Source organism: Mustela nigripes, chromosome 10, assembly GCF_022355385.1.
Source record: "Mustela nigripes isolate SB6536 chromosome 10, MUSNIG.SB6536, whole genome shotgun sequence".
In the NCBI taxonomy this organism is placed as follows: Eukaryota; Metazoa; Chordata; class Mammalia; order Carnivora; family Mustelidae; genus Mustela; species Mustela nigripes.
Window position 1 is genome coordinate 56700426 of NC_081566.1, and position 18349 is coordinate 56718774.

Genomic DNA, 18349 nt, shown 5'->3' on the forward strand with positions numbered 1-18349 from the left:
AATGGGTAGATAATACTTTCTGTCTGATGCTGCATTTTGCTTTTATAAATGTATGTGTATAATAGAGAAATACAGGAAGCCCTCTCATTGGTCTGAGGTGGCTTTGATGGACACAGAAGCCTTCACCCATGCCAGTATTTCAAATGGTCTGTTTGACGGGCCAGGGGTGGGCAGTTTCTACCGCAGGATAACACACCAGCATAATGTGCAGTATCAGACAGAAAGTATTATCTACCCATTCGAGCTGTTCTGAATTCAGATATGTTTTAGAGTGGAACAGCAAATGGGTAGATAATACTTTCTGTCTGATGCTGCATTTTGCTTTTATAAATGTATGTGTATAATAGAGAAATACAGGAAGCCCTCTCATTGGTCTGAGGTGGCTTTGATGGACACAGAAGCCTTCACCCATGCCAGTATTTCAAATGGTCTGTTTGACGGGCCAGGGGTGGGCAGTTTCTACCGCAGGATAACACACCAGCATAATGTGCAGTATCAGAAGGATGTCTGTCTTTTGTCAACCGGCGGAAGGGAGAACTGACAGGAAATCACAATTCCAGACATTTCTTCAAGCAGACACCTTTCTACAAGAACAGATATGGAAGCTGAGGATGAGAAACTGTATTCTCTTCAAAGTACCCAGGCCAGTTGCCCCTTGGAAAGCATGTATGTCCAGGGGTTCCCCACACTGTAGCTTCCTGCCCACTGTCTCAGGCTTCTCTGAGTCCTCACCATTTAGCTGAACACACGCGCATATTTATGGAGACCTCACAGCTGTAAATTCCCTACTTTCACAAACTGGTTAATTACAGGGGTTACAGATTGGTTACCTTGAGCGACAGACACCTCATTCGTTCCTTTTTCTTTTTTCTTCATTTGTTAATTGAGCACATACATGATAAACACCTACCATCTGCAAGTCATTGTGGCTCAGCGGAAGATTAAAAATGCACAAAATAAGGAGATCACATGCTGTAGGAATGAGAAAGCTTGCGCACAAACAACTATGGTACAAATCAGGAAGTGACACATGTGGGGGTTAAGGAGGGAGACATTAGCTGTGGCTTAAAGAATCAGGCCCCATGAAGGGACAGCGGCACGACATATGCAGACATATGCAAAGCCATTATGACATTCTAGAAATGGAAACCAAAGGGCCTGTCAGCTCAGTCTTCCTATTCGAAAGGTAGTGGGCGCTTCACTTAAAGTTTGTAATTCGCATGCTCTTGTTTATATCGACGAGTGCGCTTACATAAAATCTTTAAAATGAAGGAAACTATTTCTTACCTACGGAGTCGATTAAATCTAGCTTTATTATTATTATTATTTTTTCTGTTGAGAAGGAGCATAAGCATCCTAGTCTGTCAGTTTCATATTTATTGGGGGAATGTTCTCAGATCAATCTTTCCTCACTGACTTGAGAACACATTTACTTTTGTTTCATGAACTCTACTTCAACCAAAAAAAAACTTTCTGATGCTGACTCAGCACACAAAGCTACATTTTATACCTGTCAGGCTGCATATAGATTTTTATAAGGTGAACAATGGCTGTATTTTAGTACTGATGTAGTAATCATGAAGTCTTCTGGCAGTATCCTTTAGAAACTGAATCCATAAATTTTATTAGTATTAAATGTTTCTAATGGGAGTTGACAAATAGTTGAGTGGGATAGCGTTTTCTCTGTACTTGGCAAAGACAGAGGGAAGAAAAAAGTCCCTATTACACAATGAGAAATGCATTAATGCTCAAACCCATTCATCTCAATTTTGCGCAAATATAATTTAAGACCTTTTACAACTCTTGGTGAAATTACAGTGTGCTGCAGGGAAGTTGCAAAATTTTTATGGGCCTAATAAAATTGTCATTGTAATACCATTATAGGGTGCTGGGACAATATAGATATTTGTAATACTCATACTCCCATGCCAAACTGAGAAGGGAGATAATAAGTTTGATTGGAGACAAATGCTGAACAGGGCCAAAACCCAAGTTTGTTTAATAACGAAAAATCTCCCAATCAGTATTTAGTATCAAATGTAATTGGATGGGTGACTAGGCATTTTAACTGGTTGGCTTTATAATGGAACAGACAAACATTATCAAGCATCATCTCTAAATTTAGTTATTTTTGAAATAGTCATGTATTATCTTAAGTAAATTTCAAAATAATTTCCAGTTGGATGATTACTGCTTTTGTACAGAAGTTTGGCTTCAGAAATGTGCCTGAGGCCTTTCTCTTCTCTCCCTTTTAGCATATAGACAAACATCTCTTGATGGTCTTTAGTGAGACTAAAACCTTTGGAAAATATCTGACAAGAAATTTAACTACTTGGAAACATGAAGTAAAGAAACGAGCAAACAAAGCCAACAGACAAAAACAGCCCTCTTGGTATCTGCACTCCCGGTGATGTCAGGTAAAGAGAATACTGTAGCATGGGTCAGCATTGAAATCTTGAGGATTGCAAACCGGATTTGCAGGATGTGTCCCCAAACAGAGCTGGGGTCTTTTCTACGAGACCCCATTCTCTGCCTACCCTTGGATTCGTGTCTGAGATCCACTAAAGGGATAAATCAAATATTCAGTTTCTCCAGGGTGGGCGGTAAGTTAGATGGAGTCATGCACTCCAGCTGTGGAAGACTTGACATTGGCTTTTCTCTTTCTGGGACTCAGAGGATGAAAGGAACATAAGCAAGTCCTCATTACCTCATTACCTAATGCTGAAGTCTTTTTATGTGAACTGGCAGCTTCCCTTCCTCCCCTGAAAAAAATTAGTTTGACCTCATCCTGTTCATCCCATTCCCCTCAGTATATATATATATATATATATATATATATAATACATATAATAGTTTAAGTTATGGTTAATAATGGCTATATATAACCAATATATATAATTGGTTTAAGAATTGGCCCATGACCACTGTGAGTCTGTGCTCTGTGAAAGGAAGCAAGACTGCCTCCTGCCCAGGTGGGACCCAGGAGAGACTGTCTCTTTCTTCCTTGTCTTTGGTGTGGCCCATGGAAATGCTCAGCTGTGTCATTCCAGCTGAGGATAAGGCAGCACAGAGAGGAGATCTGAGCTAGGAGAGATATTGAAGGTGGAAGACAGAGCCCTGATGCCTTCTACCTGGAACCTGCCTTCCTCTGGTGGGCTGGAGTCTGAGCCAGGGAGGGAAGCTTGGGTAAGGACAAGCTTGCAGAACACTGCCATTTCTGAGTCTACAAAAATTTTGGAAAATTCTTACTGTCTCTGAGCCTTCATCTCCCCATCTATGTAACAGGGATAAAAAAGTGTCTAGCTTATGAGAGCTATTGCGGGCCTTAAGTGAATTAATATATGAAACGTACTTAAAAGAGTGTCTGGCACATGGTAGATACTCGATAAATGTTAGCTATTCTTATTTTTGTTACATGAAAAGTAGTTTTCCTTTTTTTTTTTTTTTTTAAGATTTGATTGATTAATTGATGGATGGTTGGATTTTAGAGAAAGAGCTTACGAGCCAGAGGGTGGGGGACAGGGGATAAGGGGGAGGAGCAGGGTTAGAGGGAGAGGGAGAAGGAAAGAATCTCAAGCAGACTCTGTGCTGAGTGCAGAGCCTATCATGGTGCTTGATCTCACAACCTTGAGATGATGACCTGAGCCAAAGTCAAGAGTTGGATGCCTAACTGATTGAGCCACCCAGGTGTCCCCAAGGCCATATTTTTAAGGAAGTCTCCATTGGCCAACCCATTTAAAATTACACCTACCTCTAGCATCTCCTGCATCCTCCCTTGACTTCCTTTTTCACCAAAGGACTTACCACGATCAGATCTTTTATATTTTCCTTCTTTGTTTATTTATGTGTTGTCTTCTGCCACCCACATGAGAATGTAAGCTTCATGGGGGGAAGGATTTTTTTTTTTTGCCTCTTTTACGGCCACATTCTACTATACCTAGATGAGTACCTGGCCCAGAGCAGACAGTCAAAACGTATATGTTGACTGAATAAATGTTGTATCATGTGCTGCTGGTAATACTACACAACAGTTAGGGTAGGCACATGTCTATACTCTTGAATTACTGAGGATGGGCAGCAATGACAGGTGCTACTTTCTCTAGATGAGAAATTGAAATAATTTAGGTTGCTTCAGAAGTTATTGGGCACCTGTGCTCTTTCCACATTTTGGCTATTGTGGACATTGTTGCTGTAAAGAAGATGTAGTGTATATGGAATATTAGCCATCAAAAAGAATGAAATGTTGTCATTTGTAATGACATGGATGGAACTAGAGGGTGTTATGCTAAGCAAAATAAGTCAGTCAGAGAAAGAGAAATACCATATGATCTCACTCATATTTGGATTTTAAGAAATGAAACAGATGAACATAGGGGAAAGGAAGAAAAAATAAAATAAAATGAAAATTGAGAAGGAGACAAACCACGAGAGACACTGAACTTAGGAAGCAAACTGAGGGTTGCTGGAGGGGAAGTAGGTGAGGGGAAGGTATAATTAGGTGATGGGCTTTAAGGAGGGCACCTGATGTAATGAGTACTGGGTGTTCTGTCCACTGATGAATCACTAGATTCTATTTCTGAAACTAATAGAAAGAAGTTATTGGGCAAAACAGCCTATTACTTTCTGGGTCATGTCTTGACTCTGACAGAGTAATCATCAGCATGTTTAAAGATAGATGGGTATTGTATCAGGACGTGGGCGCTGGCGGGTCTGAAATCCATAGGGCAAGTCCAAAGGCTAGAAACTGGGACAAGAGTTAATGCTGAAGTCTTAAAGCAGAATTTGATCTCCAGGAAACCTTACTTTGTGCTCTTCTCTCCTGATTAAGTGAGGCTCATCCACATTATTCTTTTTTTTTTTTTTTTTTTTTTTTTTTTTTTGAGACAGAGTGAGAGAGAGAGAACACGAGTAGGCGGAGGGTCAGAGGGAGAAGCAGACTCCCCTCTGAGCAGGAAGCCCAACTTGGGGATCAATCCTAGTACCCTGGGATTATGACCTGAGCTGAAGGCAGACGCTTAACCAACAAAGCTACCCAGGTGCCCCTAGGGTAATATTCTTTACTTAGAGACAACTGACTGTAGATGTTAACCCCATCTACGAAATACCTTCACAGCAACATCTAGATTAGAGTTTGATTATATCATTAAGTCATTTTCCAGCCAAGTGGATACATAAAATTAACCATGGCATATATGGTAAGAAGAGAACAATCCTGTAGTTGATTTAACAAAGGGCTCTTCAAATAGTCTTTATTGGTATTAGAAATTATATGGTACAAATGGCCTCAAATTCATGTAATCTTTCGACATTTGTTACACATTATATCAGTCAGTTCATAAGCCAGATCCAGCCTCATCCCCATCATACGAGAATGGCTTCCTCATGGTGGTTTTCTAGTTAGGCTTTCAATAATGACCTAAAAATTCAGTACAAAAACATTTGGAGCCCCAGAAGTCATTTATTCTCACCAGGGACATTTGGAGCTTGCAGGTGAGCTAATGTGTGAATGAGCATTTGTGTAGAGTGACCTTTATATTTTAATGAAGGTTTTGGGATGCCTGTTTTAGGGTCTGATCATAAATGCAAAGATTCATAAAGATACATTATAATAAATATTTTTTTTTTAGCTGAAGTACACTGAAGCCCTGCTACTGTGTTCTAGGTAATGCTTAGCACCTTACCCAGTTATCTCACTGAGCCCTCGCTGCAGTCCTCTGAGGCAGAAGGTGTTTTTGCCTGCATTTTACAGGTTAGTTCCTTGGACTGCAAAGTCCTTTAGATCATGAAACCTTTCTAGTATTTCCAGTGTCTCACCTCCCTGTTCAAGTTTAAGCTTTATCCATGACAGATTCTAAAGCAGAGATTATTGTTAGATTGGCTGAGTTCCTCAGAAGTCTTGCTTTAAAAAAAAAAAAGCCCTCAGAGAGTTCTCTTTGGCTATCCAAGGAGCAATAAACCTATGTCTTTTCAACTGAACCCTTTACTGTGATGCTGCCAAAACCCAAACACCTTGGGTTTGAAATCTGTATGGGGATACACTTTGATCACAACCGATCTGTCTTGTGCCTCCCAAGTTTTGAATTTAGGGTTCACTTAAATGTTCCTTTCGATCTGGAAATGCATAATTTCATTTTAAGGAAAAAGAAAACAATCGCTTTAATAAAAGTCTTTATGAACAAGGTTCAGAGGGCTTCTTGGACAACAAATGACTCTTACAAAACAACATTGTGGTGAGTTAAGTGTAAATGGCTCAGAAACATGCAGATTAAATTTCCCTGAAAACATGCAAGGGCTTCCAAAATTAATGGGGGAAAATAGTTGGACAATGTATATTTCAGACTTCATGCTTTTTCTTCTCTTTTTTGTTCTGTTGATCTTATTTTCTTTTACAAAACACTTCCTGGGGTGACTTCATCTCTTGTGGTCAGGATGCTGTCAGGCCAAGTTGTCATTAATTCTGGTGCATTCTGGGTGGCCCACTCTGGGTATCAGCTGTGTTCCTTCTCTTACAGAGTTAGCTTTCCTCTCTACTATTTGTCTTTCAATATAGGAAAGGTATAAAAATGAAAACAGAATTTAAAGTCTGTGCCAAGCTTTCAGGCCTTGTGAAAGTACACTGTCCTGACACTTGAGAGACGAATATGTGAGGTTCTTGTATGTTGAAAACTGATAAATCTTCTGTGCTTTAACTCAGAAGATACCACTATGGATATAGATGTTGTAGAGGGATCCATAAATCAAGATTTGAAGATACTTTAGAGGGACTTTTAAAGGGCCCTCTAACCCATTCCCAAGTCTCAGACATATCTCAACATAAAACATGACAGAAACATAATTATAGTCTCATTTCTTAAATACTGCCTTAGAAAAGTTTCTTCAACATACTTCAGAAAAATATTTCTATGTTTTCCCCTGTACAGAAGTTCCCTTAAAAATAATCAAATTCAGGAGAAGAAAAAATGAAACAAGATGGGATTGGGAAGGAGACAAACCATAAGTGACTCTTAATCTCACAAAACAAACTGAGGGATGCTGGGGGGAGGGGGGTTGGGAGAAGAGGGGTGGGGTTATGGACATTGGGGAGGGTATGTGCTTTGGTGAGTGCTGTGAAGTGTGTACGCCTGGCAATTCACAGACCTGTACTCCTGGGGTTAGAAATACATGTTTATAAAAAATAAAAATTAAAAAAATCAAATTCTATTTTATGGAAATTGAAATTTACTTTCCTTTTTCTTGTCTTTGACAAGAACAAATTCTGAAACACTGGATTGTTACCCATGGCTCTCCTTGCCTGACCTGCCCAACCTTAGTCAGTGAAGCTTGTCAGACATTTCTTCCTTTCAGAAGAGAACAATGGTGATAGTGTTTATTTTGTGATTCTTCCTGCCCTATCTCCAAGCAATAACATCTGTCATATTGCGAGGTTGCATTAAGTCCTTTCCATCTCGAGACATTATGTAATAAGGAAAAGCCATTTACCTTACTTAAGGAGTGCATATGTAGTGAAAAACGTGGTAGCAGCTTCCTACAGCTTAGAGCTTAGGTGGAATTACAAAATTCACATGCATTGTTGTGTGAGGGAGATCAGCAGTTCCTTTCTCCAAAGCAACTATAAAGCTGGACAAAACTCATAAAAGCAACTATTCTGTAACTCAACCAAAAGCATGCAATAGTCAGCAAATCCTTCATGCTTGGAACACTGGTGAACTTGAAGAATAGTGAGAGTCTGTCATTTCTTACTTGGGGCTATACCCATTTCACCTTACCCAGAGCCCAGTTCAGTCTGCATGGAGAAGTTGGCGGAGTCAGGCAAACCAAGAAAACATTAAACTTTATTGCCACAGTTGAAGGGGTGTCATTTGATTTTGAATGATGGACAATAACTATGCTAAGCCTTGTGAAAGTGATCAGGTAGATAGAGAGAGGGCCTGTGTCTCTCCTAGCCTGAAGTTGCTGTCGTGATTTCATGAAGCCTTAAGTACAACACAGGGTGGTTTAGGTTTCAAGTATATCTAGGTGCAGTATATATGACAATTATAGTGCAGATGAGAAAAAAAAGTGTTTATTAAAGTTTCTATATTTTATCAGACTTAGTGTTGATCTATGTACTGTATTATAGGTAAATTAAAATGTACACCATAATTTTTAAAATAGTCACTAATAAAATAGTATTAGAATAAAAATCATCAGAGAAATTTAAATGATACAATAAAATATTTTTTAAAAAAGCTTTATGTATTTATTTATTTGAGAGAGCACAAAAGAGAGAGAACAGGCAGGAAGAGGGACAGAGGAAGGGGGAGAAGCAGACTCCCCACTTGGCAGGGAGCCTGATGTGGGGCTTGATCCGGGGAGACTGGGAACATAATCTGGGCTGAAGGCAGATGCTTAACCAACTGAGCCACCCAGGCTCCCCACAATAAAAATATTTTTTTAATACTAAACAAAGGATTAAAGGAGGAACAGAGGACCAAAAATATAGGAAACAGAAAACAAACAGCAAAATGGCAGGTATAAATCCAATTGTATTAATAATTACATTAAATGTGGAAAGGTCTGAATGCCCTGATCGAAAGGAAGAGGTTATCAGAATGGAACAAAAAGCAAAAACCCACTCTATTCTGACTACAAGAATACATTTTAGATTCAAAGATAGAACTAGGTTGAAAATAAAGGCTGGGAATAATATACCAGGTAAAGAGTAAAAATGAAAGATTTGAAATGATCATTTTTAACATCAGACAGAATTGAGTCTCAGGTAAGAATTATTACTAGAGACAAAGAGGGACATTTTGTAATGGTAAAAATGTCAATACATCAAGAATATGTAACAATTATATGCACACCTAACAACAAAGCCTCAAAATAAATGAGGCAAAGCCAACTAGAATTGAAATAATTGACAATTTAAATAGTTGGAGAGTACCTACTCAGTACTGTACTCTTAAAAATTGAAAGAACAGTTCCAGAATAAATCATCTAACATGAAAGAATTGTGCTATACTTTCAACAAACTCAACTTCTGTTTTAAGAACACTCTACCCAAAATACTCTGTTCTATGTATTTGCAAAATGTGTATCTTTTCAAGCAGATGTTGTGATATGACTGTAGAAGATGCCAAGGAATCCACAAAAATACTAGAATTAATCTACCAGTTATATGTATACCAAAAAGTGTTCCTATATGTTAGCAATAAACAGTTTAAAATAAAATGAACAAAGTAATTTGATACTTAATAGCATAAAAAATCCAGTATGGTTAAGTGGCAATTCACCTAAATTGTTATATGAAATCAATGCAATCTCTGTCAAAATACTAGCAGACATTTTTGTAAAAAATTCCAAAAATTTTTCTAAAGTTTGTATGTAAATATAAAGGATCTAGATAGCTAAAACAAGGTTTGAAAAGAAGAACAAAATTAGAGGCATTACTCTACCTGATTTCAAAACTTGCTGTAACATCATAGTGACAAAGCCAGTGTGGCATTATGGAAGGATACAATTAATAGATCCATGAAACAGAACTGAGAGTTTAGAAGTAACCCATTTCTTTAAAGAATAATTAATTTTCAACAAAGATGCCAAGACAATCAATGGGGAGAGAATTGTCTTTTCAACAATAGTGCTGGGACAGTTGGATTTCTGTGACAAAAAAATGGATTTAGAGGCTTACCTCACATCATGCAAAAAACTAACTCAAAGTGGATTATAGACCAAAGTGTAAGGGCTAAAATTACACAATTTCTTCAAGGAAATATTGGAGAACGTTTTTGTGTTCATGAATAAGTAAAGAATTCTTAAATATGACCCCCAAAAGCATGATCCATAAAAAGCTGATAAATTGAGCTTCATCACAATTTAAAATGTTTGTGTTACAAAAGACACTTTTAAGCTAATGGAAAGACAGGCCACACACAGGAAGAAAATATTTGCAAGTCATAGTTTTAGTGAAGTACCAGAATCTAAAATATGTAAAGAACTCGTATAACTCAATATCAAGAAGATAAACAATCTGATATCAAAATGAGTGAAATTCATGAAATTCAAATGGACATTTGAAGATATTGACAATGAAGATATTAAAACTGGTAATAATTATTGTGAATTAGATGTTCAGCACGAGTAGCTGTAAGAAAAGTGCAAACTAAAATCATAATAATATACTTCTGCTTACCTACTACAGTGGCTATAAACTAAAAAACAGGCAATACTGACAATTGGTCCTGCATTGCTGATGGCAATACAAAATGGTACAGTCACTTTGGAAAACAGTCTGGCAGTTTCTTAGAAAGACATAACCTTATATAACTCAGCAATTTCACTGCTAGGAACCTACCTAATGGGGGCAGGAAATCACGTTCATACAAAGATGAGTATGTGAATGTTCATAGCAAGAAACAGAAACAATTCAAACTTCCATCAAGTAATAAATGGATTAAAAATGTTATATGCATAGAAAGGAGTACTATTTGGCAAAAAAAGGAAATGAAAATCATACTGATTCATACTATAATGTGGATAAACCTCAAAAACATTATACTGATTTAAAGAGGCCACATGTAAATAACTACATTTTGTATGATGCTGTATCTGGGAAATCTCCAGAAAAGGCAAATTTAAAAGAGACCAGAAGCAGATCATTGGTTGCCTGGGGCTGAGGGTGTTGTGAGATTAAGCTACAAATGGACATGAGTGTACTTTTTGGCGTTTTGAGAGGATTCTAAAACTGGATTATGGTATTGGTCATACAACTCATCTGGTTAAAAATCACTGCACTGGACAATTATTTTTTAAAAGATTTTATTTACTTATTTGAAGAGATCACAAGTAGGCAGAGAAGCAGGCCGAGACAAAGAGAGGGGGAAGCAGGGTCCCCGCTGAACAGATGTGGGGCTCCATCCCAGGACCCTGGGATCATGACCTGAGCTGAAGGCAGAGGCTTTAACCCATTGAGCCACCCAGGAACCCTGCATTAGACAATTATAATAAGTGAGTTTGGTACGTAAAAATCTTGGTATCACTTCAGCAGCACATGTACTAAAATTGGAAGGATACAGAGAAAGTTGGCATGGCTCATGAGCAAGGATGACACGCAAATTCGTGAAGTGTTTCATACTTTCTGAGGCATAGCTTAATAAACCCTAGTGCTACCAAAAAATTCCACAAAGTCTTATTGTATGTGCACCATTGACCAGACACAGTACTAGGCACTGGCAATTGAGGGAGACTAAGTAAGATGAAACTCCTGCCTCCATGGGGCTTATAGTTCCCAGGAGTCTGTAAGGATTTGAAGCACGTTAGAATTGCCAGCTTCTGAAATTTCAGAAAAATCTTGAACTGTGTTGAAAATATTCTATCTCCTTCCCCCCAAGGAATATTCCATGGAACTAACATTCTATTGTAAGGGATTTGGGGAAGATGAAAATAAGGACATAAACACATAAATATAGAACATTTCAGGAGGTGATAAATGCTGCTAATAGAATAAGAAAAAGGAATAAAAATGCTGAAGGAGGAAAAAGAGGTATTCTTTTATGTAGGATGGTAGTGGAAGGCCTCCTTGGTAAGGTAACCTTTGGCAGGAGACCCAGGAGAATGGGAAAGGGAGAGCCATGCCAATGTCTGGGCAAAGAGCTTTCCTGGTGGAGGGAGCTGAGTCAGGGGTGTGTGGCCTCTTTGAGGACTGGCAAGGAGGCCAGTGTGGTTGGACCCGACTGAGTGAGTGGAGAGCGTAAGAGATGAAGTTAGAGGGAGCTGGGTCAGAGCCAGTAAAAGCCTGAAAGGTATTGTCTGACTTTAAATTTTACTCTGAGTGAGCTGAAGGGCCTACTCTGTTTTGAGCAGAGAAGTGAAATGATCTAACATGTTCTAATGGGTCATCTGGCTGCTGGTGGAGAACGGGCTGTGGACTGCAAAGCTGGAAGCAAGGAGCTCAGTTAGAGGCTATTCACAGTCACCTGGGAGAGGGACACCAAAGGCTCAAATCAGGTTGACAGCAGTGTACATGAGAAGGAAGTGGGTCCTAGGATATGGTGACCAGAGAGGCCACAGTGTTTGCTGTCGGATTGAATGATAGGTGTAGGAGAAAGAGGAGAGTGAAGGATGACCCCAAGGTTTCTGCGGGGAGAAACTAGACTCGGTTATGAAGCAGATGTTGTCCTTAGGACGGGTCACAGTGTAGCCTAGTACTGCTGGTAGGACCCGATAGGATTAATTGCTAACGTCCTGATGGATTAGGAGAGCAGGACGGGTAACTGAGCTCTCCTCACGCAGTATTTAAATCCGATTACATTCAGTGGTTACTTTATGAGTGTTCATCCTTGCTCCTGGCACCATAGTTACAAAGGGTTTCCTCGGCCATTACTCAGGAAACAGTACATCTCAAAGATGGCGGCAGTCCTGTGTGTTCCGTGGCCTCTCAGGAACCTTCTCCACCAGATGGCAGCACAGAGGTTCAGAGGCCTTCGGCACAAAGCCTCTTCCTTAATGAATATAAATGAAAAGCATTAGGCCCCTTTTTCGGGCAAAGTCAGACTTTCAGTCTCCTTCCTATCTTCCCTCCCCCACCGAGGGCAACCCCTTCCAATAATCAGCCTTCTAGACCATAAGAGAAGCTTTTAACGTTGTAATCTCTTGTCACATTACTCAGCAGCCTCATCCAGGCCCAGGAAACCATTTCCTGGAGGCCTCTTTTTTATTTGTGTTCATTAGCTCTGCGAATACATTCTCTTGGAAACCACAGTTTAATAAATTTCATAGCGCATGACCAGCGGACTTCATGAATATTCGTCACTCAAAGCGATTTGTTTATTCAGCTTCTCTTACCTCTCCTCCCTTCCCTTAACTTCGTTCTGTGGAATGATAGTAGTACGCGGAGAGCTGGCTGGCCACAACAGGCCAAACACGAGAAGGAGAAGGAGCTTTCTGAGCTCACACCTGTTTTAAGATTTGTTATCCTTGAAACGAAAAGCTGTAGGGATTCACGGGGCTCCTTCCTTGTAGCTCCCAGTGGACCTTGCTATTAAACCGCAGGGAGGAGCCCAGCCTTCAGAGCACTTAAAAGTACTTATGTCAAATCCATCCCATTCTTCCGGCCTCCGTTCCTGAATCCAGCCACCATTCCCAGGGGCTGGAGCACATTACAAGGCATTCACTTCATATGAATGGGCACAAACAGACTTTTTCACCATTTAGATATGTCTACATTTGCAGGCACATCCTGTAGGCTGCCTGAAACAGCCTTAATTTCAATTTACTGTCTCCCCAAGGATCTTGCCATTCTCCCGAAAGTGGAAAACTCACTGGTTGTTTCTCCTCACCGACCTCTCACCCCAGCCCTCTGTCTGCCCTCCTCCTCTTTCAAGGAAAAAGCTGTACTGGGAGGAATATTTTGCTCAAGATGAATAGAATGAAGTTTTGATGCTTCTAACAGTGCATAGGATCTTCTGTTTAAAAAAAAAAAAAATAATGAGCACCAGATTATCACATTTGGAAACCGTTCAAAGGCAGCGCACAAAACCCAGTAAATGCCGACATGGGTCCCCCTAGTATGTGGCTCTACAAGGGAGCATGAAATCGTAGTCTTGAACTTTTATGTTATCTTTCTGTTCTGCTGGGGCTAACTGCCTTTAACTTGTACTTGCGGAAATTTTTAAATGAATGCGAAAGTAGAGCTCCGTGAGTCCATCCTTAACTGTCATGGTGATCAACATCTGACCTGTCCTGTTTTATCTAATCCTCCTCACACATGTCCACATCCTCTTTACTTGGAGATTTAAAAACAAGTACAGATGTTAAGTCTTTTTCCCTGTACACAGTTCTGTATGTACGGTTGATTGATAGGGGTTTCCTCTTTAACCATAATCACTGTGTCAATATCACACCTAACAAAATTAATGAGAATTCCTTAAAATCATCTAATAGCCAGTCCGTATTAATTTTTCCCAGATTCCTGCCATCTGCGTTTTTGTTCAGAATCCAAGCAAGGTCCAGTCTTTGCACTAGTTGTTTTATCCTTAAATCTCTCTTATTCTACAACTCCTTTTATTCCTCTCCTTCTTCTTCTTTTGAAATCTTATGGCATAGACTTGGTGATGTTCAGATTTTGGTTCTGTAGGAATGTCCCACACCAGAGATTTGACTGATCACTTCCTTGTGGTGTCCCTTCACTTCTTATACCAAAGAAGTTCCTTAAGAGTCCCTTGATTGTGACACTTACCTCCAAGAAACCATCAATGAGTTGAAATAATATTTACAATGACAAGTGCTGTGCACAGATGAAAAACAATGGAAATGAGAGTTGTACTAAATGAAACTTTCTATCTGTTCCCTATCAATGTATAATAAACTGATAATTCAAAATCTATGTGTTTTTTGTTGTTGTTGATTTATTTGTTTATTTATTTATTTTTTGTATTCTACTTTATTTTTTAAAGATGCTGGTTGTAGCCCTGGAAATGAATGGAATAACCCACCAATGAATCAGGGCCCACTGACTGAAATCCTATCTTTGTGCCTTTGAATTCACATTGGAGCAAAGAATTGTGATGAAGGTTTTCAGAGGCTGTAAAGAGCATCCTCCGATGTAAGTTTTTCTGGGTAGAACAGCTGGAAAGCGAGATGAAGGGAGACACTTGGGACAAAGTAAGAAGTTCGGAAATTTCAAATATCTTATTTATAAAGAAGAGGACTAAAACTCGTTCAGTGGTTTTTACATGCTGGATGTTATTCCATTTTATCTTATGCAAGTTTCATAAAAATATGATAGACTAGCTTTTACCATTTACAAGTCACATGAGAAAACCTGTCTCTCTGTGATTAGGTAACATGGTTGAGCTGACAGAGTTACTAAAGGCACAGAGTACTAAACAATTGATAGGGGCCATATCTCCTCCTCACTCATATGGTGATTGGCGACCCATGGAGTCTGATGTCAGCATGCACTGTGAATCTTTGTGCGTTGCTTATTGACTTTGTCAACTAATAAATGAGGAATGAAAAACATAATGTATGCAAACACACAGCATCTACTGGGCAAAGAGTATGTATTTATATATATATATACACACACACATATATAAGATACATATTAGAATATACATGTATAAAATATACATGTATATAATAATATACATATATTATATAAATTAGAAAATTTGATTCTTCAAATTATCCACTAGAACAAGACAATATGTTGAAGATACTGACATTGGCTACATTTCTAAACTTGGATTCTACTAGCATCACCCATTGTCATGTTTCCTAAGTCAGTAAACACTGAGTGTGGTCAGCACCCTGTATGGACTAAGCACTATAGCAAAACTAGACAAGCAAAGGAACAGGCAAGTTCAACAACAGGTGTCAGTCTCTGGCAGAGAAATTTCATAGGGTGAACCATAATTTTACACACTCACCCACTGTCTCATCAGGACTAGGTTAGAGATTTGGTGTTGCTATTGGCATTGTTCTGACAATATTTCCATCCTCACACATGTCATATCAGAAGGCAATGAAGTGTGGTATTTAATAGCACGACCCTCAGATCGAGGCTGTTGATGCCCAAATCCAAATCCTGGTTGTGCACTTAGTCACCATGTGGTCTTGGACAAATTCAATGCTTTTTTCCTCCAACCTCATTTGTAAAACTGATCGTTGTTGATGATGCTGATCGTGGTGATGATGATAAATGTGCCCACCTCATAGGTTGTCGTGAGGATTAAATGCTTTATCATACCTGAAGCACTTGGAACAGTAGCTCAAATGTAAGAATTATTGGCAAATATATGATGTCATGAGTTAGATATTCCCTCTCCTCTCAGAAAGGCAGACTTCCTCAGTCTTAATTGCATTTTGATTGCTTTCTGGAGTGGATCAAATCAGAAGTGTATCTCTGCTCATTCAGTGGGATTTTGTTAGTCCTATCCGATAGATGTGTGAGCATGTCACATGTTCAAAGATGAGTGGAAGATCTGATCTTCCCTCAAAAAACATGATCTAATTGAGAAATAAGTATAATTTGCCACCACCTGGCTTGGAGACCTCTCTCAAAATACTATCACTTCCTAAAAATGAAGGGCTCAACTCTTCTACAACCCGTGATGGATGAGCTGGGACCCACCAGGCTTTACTACCACACGTCACAAAGGCAAGATTCTCTTTCTGAGAAATATAATGAAAATGATGAACTCCTAGAACTCTTTTAAATAAAATAGAGCCTGAAAAGTGAGGGACTATTATGTTATTTAGTGACAGCTTCCAGAAGAAAAATGTGAAGAAGTATATGATTAAACATTTTTATTTAGGGCCCATTTTTTCCCCTCCTCCCTTCCTTGCTTCCTTCCTTCCTTCTTTTCTTCCTTCCCTTCTGCTTCCTCCTCTACTTCCTCCATCTCCTTTTTGTTTTCTTCCTTCTCCTAGTTAGGCATTAATAAAGACGCGTCAAAGAAGCAATGGGCTTATCAAGTTGAGCAAGACAACTTCCGTCCCTTCTTTTGGAAATTATGATTGGAGAAGCTTTGTTCACATCCTTTCTTCCTCTCTCATAAGGTGATTAACTTTCAAATCTGCAGACGGTCTTTCCTTTGATGTCTAGGAGGACCTTGGACAGACAGTACAGTATTCAGAGGGAACATTCTGAGCCCATAGTGCAGTCCTCACTCCGATGAATCTCTCTCAAAATTATTGCTCATTGAAAATGGATAGGCATGTTTATTTGTGAAGTCAATAAGCTCCCAAAGGGAACCAGAGGCCCAGATGTCTTCATCTTTTTTTAATTGGCCATTTGTCTTCCTCTAAAGATGCATATCTTCTATGATAGCAAATAGAGTCATTTATCTTGAACTGGTTGCTCCATATTTAGCTATATCACAAGTCATGGACTTAGTGAAGTGTTGGGAACCTCAATAATGCATCATATGTCTCATTAGCAATGTAGAAATCTGCTTCTGGGCCGAAGTATTAACTGCTGCCAAAACGAACAACTGCCTGTCACATAGGAATGTACTGCAGGAATCAGCTACCTCATGTCTTATTAGGATAGATTTTCTCCAGTATATGGTGCAAGAGACATGAGAATTTATTTTCCTGCATGGTTCTTCAGCCTGAGCTGGATGCAGCCCTACAAATGGGTGATTTGAAAGGGTTATTTGATAAGCCTCTTGTTTGCAACTGAAAAAGGCATCTTCCAATAATGACAGTACCAAAAGTCCAGGATAGGTTTCTGAAGTCACCCGTGAGAAGTTACTGAAAGCAAAGCTGAAGTTTTGTCATTTATAGCCACTAATCCATGTAAGCAATCTTCTGTCCCAGCACTGAGTCCCTGAGTCCCTGAGGCCTCTAAGGTTTCAGTTACTGCTGAGATAGTGAAGAGGAGGTGGGGGATGGGTAGCTGCACAGAACTGGGGGCAAAGGCGGAGAGAACAAACAGAGAGTTTCATGGCTTCTATTATGTTTGCTAAGGTCATCAGGAAATCGGAAGTGATCAGCATTCTATAGACCTCGTACTTCTCATTACAATATGGCCCCTTAAAGAACCCCGAAAAAACAATACAACCCCTTCATCTGAGGTTTTCTTTCCATGGTTTCAGTGACCTGTGGTCTGCTGCGGTCTGGAAGCAGATGATCCTCCTTGTGAAAACAGAAGGTCCATAGTGGCCTAAGGCTGCGTCACGATGCTTGCATGATTCATATCACGTCTTCTCACCTCAGAGGCATTTTGTCGTCTTACATCACCACAGCAAGAAGGGTGAGTAAATACAACAATGTTTTGTGAGAGAAAAAGGCCACACTTAAGTATCTTTATTACAGTGTACTGCTAAAATTGTTGCATTTTACTCTTAGTTATTGTTATTCTTTAACTGTGCTTCATCTATACATTAAATATATATCCGCTTGGAAAAAACATACTATATATAAGGTTTAGTACCATCCATGGTTTCAGGCATCCACCAGGGGTCTTGGAATGTATCCCCTGCATATAAAGGGGGACTACTGTATACAGCTTGTTATCTAATTGCCTCCATGAAGATCTTATGTGTTTGTAATCGAAAAACTTTGTCCTTACAAAAATTTAAGAATTTATGGCCATATCTAGAGCCTCCAAGAAATGGATATAGAGATGTATTCTTGGGGTGGGGTATGCACAACACAATTTGTCTGGCTTCATATACAGATTATTTTAAAAATTTGTTACTTCAATATTGCATTTGGGGAACAAATGGACTGTGTAGTTTGTTGGCATTTGTTTGATCATAACCAAATTCCAGGACTTCGTGAATCTTCCAGAGACTCGGAATCATGTCTGAATCATGAAGAGTACTCTGGAACATAAGTCCCTCATCCTGTAATGACT

The 18349-nt window shown here is 39.2% G+C and overlaps 1 long non-coding RNA gene and 1 other non-coding gene across 2 annotated transcripts in view; both read left to right on the plus strand.

Annotated features, from left to right (window-relative positions):
• LOC132026204 (uncharacterized) overlaps positions 1-18349 on the plus strand; it is a 73584-nt gene that overhangs the window by 17868 nt on the left and 37367 nt on the right. Inside the window, exons 2-3 of the long non-coding RNA XR_009406828.1 lie at positions 14436-14584; positions 17586-17743. This is a non-coding gene — a long non-coding RNA (uncharacterized LOC132026204). The remainder of the gene's footprint in view (positions 1-14435; positions 14585-17585; positions 17744-18349) is intronic.
• On the plus strand, positions 11015-11120 carry LOC132026380 (U6 spliceosomal RNA). The gene has a single exon (XR_009406893.1). It is a non-coding gene; the product is annotated as a U6 spliceosomal RNA (small nuclear RNA).